Genomic DNA, 4,246 nt, shown 5'->3' with positions numbered 1-4,246 from the left:
TGGGTTTTTTTCTCTCAAGTAGGTTCTGCCTCAAGGTGAAAGAGGGCAACCTGCATTTTAGGTTTACATCCTACCAGCTCAACAAAGCAGCAGAAAGAGGACCTCAAGTTCCAAATGATTTCCTGTAAAATCCCAAGATTATACCTCATTATCTCTCTCTGCCAGGACTTGGGTCACATGCTCCTCTCTGAACCAATCACTATGGTCAGGGACTAGGTTCAGCTTCCTAGGATGAGAGCAGGATGTGGGCTTCATCCTGTCTGAATTAGTGCCTGAATTGCAGGGATTGAGATGGGGGGGGGGGGGGGGGGTGCGGTTCACAAAGGAAAATTCAGGTGCGATTCACAGTAGAAGGGAAATGAATGCTGTGCACATAAAAATAATAGATGTCTGTCATACCCCTATACCTAGTAATTTAACTTCAAGGAATCTAGACTTAAAAATCAATTATACAGCCTTTCCGCGCTGCCCGGCGAGGGGTCCATACGGCGTTGTTTTGGGTTCCCGTCGTAACTTAAAAGGGAAGCTTTCACAATGTCCGGAGCCCTTGACGTCCTGCAAATGAAGGAGGAGGATGTCCTCAAATTCCTTGCAGCAGGAACCCCCTTAGGTGGCACCAACCTTGACTTCCAGATGGAACAGTACATCTACAAAAGGCAAAGTGATGGCATCTACATCATAAATTTGAAGAGAACCTGGGAGAAGCTACTGCTGGCAGCTCGTGCCATTGTCGCCATTGAAAACCCAGCTGACGTCAGTGTCATATCCCTCCAGGAATACCGGCCAGCGAGCTGTGCTGAAGTTTGCTGCTGCCACTGGAGCCATTCCTATTGCTGGCCGCTTCACTCCCGGAACCTTCACTAACCAGATCCAGGCAGCCTTCCGGCAACCGAGACTTCTGGTGGTAACTGATCCCAGGGCTGACCACCAGCCTCTCACAGAGGCGTCTTATGTCAACCTGCCTACCATTGCTCTGTGTAACACAGACTCTCCCCTGCGCTATGTGGACATCGCCATCCCATGCAACAATAAGGGAGCTCACTCTGTGGGTCTGATGTGGTGGATGCTTGCCCGGGAAGTTCTGCGCATGCGGGGTACCATCTCCCGTGAACACCCATGGGAGGTCATGCCTGATCTCTACTTCTACAGAGATCCTGAAGAGATTGAAAAGGAAGAGCAGGCTGCTGCCGAAAAAGCTGTGACCAAGGAGGAATTTCAGGGTGAATGGACTGCTCCTGCTCCTGAGTTCACTGCTACTCAACCTGAGGTTGCAGACTGGTCTGAAGGTGCGCAGGTGCCCTCTGTGCCTATTCAGCAGTTCCCTACTGAAGACTGGAGTGCTCAGCCTGCCACTGAAGACTGGTCTGCAGCTCCCACTGCTCAGGCTACTGAGTGGGTAGGAACAACCACTGAGTGGTCTTAAGCTGTTCTTCCACAAACTCGGAAAATGGAAATAAGGTTGACGGAAAATAAACAAGTTTCTAAAAGTTGTGTCCATTTTTTTCAGTTTTTTAATTCCAGATCAAGGTCTCTTGACATCAGTTTTACTTCTGAAGCCCACTGTGGATAAAGTATATTGCATTTAAAAAAAAATCAATTATACAGGAAGCAAAAATTATGGCATACATTTTTAAATAACAGTTGTATTTCTTATACTACAAAAATAAAAACAGTAGTAAGGAAATGGCTAAATAAACTATAGTATACGGGGAAAAACGATAGTATGTGAAAAGGTAGAATAAAGATCTATATACAGAGTATAATCCCAGTTTTGTACGCATTTATATTTGCCTAAAAGAAAAACTGAAAGGCAATAGACAACAATGATAATCCAGTGTGGTGGAATTTGGGGAATTTTCTATAAGCACATATATTAGTTTTTATCAGGTAAAAACTCTGCCAAAGGGTTACAAAAGGCAGAAATCTGGTAGATAATTATTAAGGTGCTCAATACCTGCTGTGCTTAGGCAGCCTGAAGTCATGAAATACCTCCTTTACCACAGAAACCTTGACATCACTTGAAATCTTTGAACTTTAGTATCTACATTAATAAAATTGGAATAATAATGTCTGCTCTGCACTCCTCACGTGATTATTATGAAAATCAAATAGCATAAGTAAAGCACTTTTAAAATTCTAAAGCACTATAAAAGCTGATAGCACTAACATCCTGAAATAAAGAAGACAGGGCAATCCTGTGCACCCTCCCCCACTAGCATATTAAAGACTCAAACAATAGTCACATAATAATTTCTCAGTAATCCATCAGTCTCTTGTCTTCCTTTGGACTTTAGTTGTTGTTGTTGTTGAGGAAGATTGACCCTGAGCTAACATCTGTTGCCAATTTTCCTGTTTTTGCTTGAGGAAGATTAACCCTGAGCTAACATCTGTGCCAATCTTCCTCTACTTTGTGTGTGGGTCACTGCCACAGCATGGCCACTGACAAGTGGTGTAGGTCCATACCCGGGATCCGAACCTGGGCCACTGAAGTAGAGTGCACTGAATTTAACCACTACACCACAGGGCCCATCTCTGGACTTTACTTTTTAAGTCTATAAATGGAGATAATAATACCTACTTGTTTGGTGTTACAGGAGGTGACACCAAACACATACTAGTGCCCGGCACACAGAAGCCACTTAACAAATGTAAATTATCTGTGCACTTTTCTTCTTATACCTATCTATTCCCTCATGTGTAAAATGTGCATGATATAAATGTGCAGAGGTGGGGAGAGGTAGGGCGATGATACCTGAAAATCCTTCCCACCTTTCACTTTGGATTTTTCCACAAAAGCGAAATCTCTTTCACAGAGCTGGGTGGTGGATTTTGCAGTACAAATAGCCAAACCAGTGGCTTTACATTCAACACCATCTCTACCTGGGGCATGCTGGATAGGTGTGACACCACGCAGTGCTGTTCCAGCTGTGTGCCCAGAGGGCATACATAAAGGACCACTGGGACTTTAGAGCCTCCAACATACCTCTGCCCAGCTTGCTATCCTAAGAAAACTGGGAACTTTAAACACACACAGATTTCATATGGCGTCATAGTGAGGATGGATGCTATCTGTTGCACTCCCACAGGTTGCCCAATATCCAAGTTTAACTCAATGAAGGGTGGGTCAAGAATGATGAAGGAAACTACTTGAGAAAGGCATAGGACCTTCTAAATTTAAGAACTGTGACTTTCCCTCTTCTCCCATAAAATGCAGATTACCCCATAAGGCTGTCCCACTCCTCACCACCTGAACTCTGCCCCTCCTTTCTTTTGCAGCCTCTAGGGAAGTATGTGCAGAACGCAAGTTCACCGGGGCCCACATTTCCCTTGCTCTGGCCTTGACCCTGCGGCAATTCTTCAAGACTCAAGACAAGAGCCTGTTTCTTACCCAAATTACTACAGCCAACTTAAAATCTTGGGCAGCTGAGAATGTAGCCTGTCCCCACAGGGTAGGAATGTATTAACCACCCTATAAAAGTTATTTTTAAACTTTTATTTAAGGAACAGCAGCTGGAGAATAAAGAAAGAAAGGCAAAATACAATTCCTTTATACCGAGGCTGCAACCCCTCTCACACCAATATCCCATGGCTCTCTGTGGGAATTACGTTCACGTAAATGTTCTAAGTCTGACCTTCAAAACTGGAAACTGGAGAATCCAGAAATAAAACAAACAGGAAATACAAAACAACCATGTTTTATCACATCCTTGTAGTTGCCTTGCTCAATTATATTAGGGGAGTTTGACAACAGACTTGGAATTCTTTCCCTGGATTTGGAGGGAATTAGCAAAAAAATTAAAGAAATATTAAAATACCATCACATATAATGAGCTCACTGTCATTTGGAAATTGTTTCCAATCAACATACTGTAAATGTTAGCAATGGAAAGTTTTCTAGCAGTTCCTATCCTGTGAATGAGAGTAATCATTTGTGTAACGGGGGAAAGAAATTTAGCAAATTACAAAGTCAGGAAATAAATATTAATGCAGTCTACATTTCATTAATCTCTAAGTTATGATGAAAATTAATTCTGATTTTCATTGCTATTTTAGTAATACTGTATTTGGAATATATGATTGCTATATTTGTTTGTTTGTTTTTAAGAAAACAATGCACCGCCAGTTTGGAATTCACATCAGATCAACAAGATTTATTGAGAGCACCTACTGTTTGTGAAAGGCAGTTCCTACCTCAAGAAGCTTACACCACTGTAGGAAGAAAATATATACGTGCATGCAGAAAACT

General features: G+C 42.6%; 1 pseudogene; it reads left to right on the top strand.

Moving 5' to 3' along the window:
- Nucleotides 1-478: 478 nt before the first annotated feature.
- Nucleotides 479-1,438, top strand: LOC124243888 (40S ribosomal protein SA-like; annotated as a pseudogene).
- Nucleotides 1,439-4,246: the final 2,808 nt, after the last annotated feature.

This window comes from Equus quagga, chromosome 8 (genome assembly GCF_021613505.1).
Source record: "Equus quagga isolate Etosha38 chromosome 8, UCLA_HA_Equagga_1.0, whole genome shotgun sequence".
Lineage (NCBI taxonomy): Eukaryota > Metazoa > Chordata > Mammalia > Perissodactyla > Equidae > Equus > Equus quagga.
Note: the sequence above shows the minus strand (reverse complement) of the source record. Positions and strands in the feature narration are given on the sequence as shown.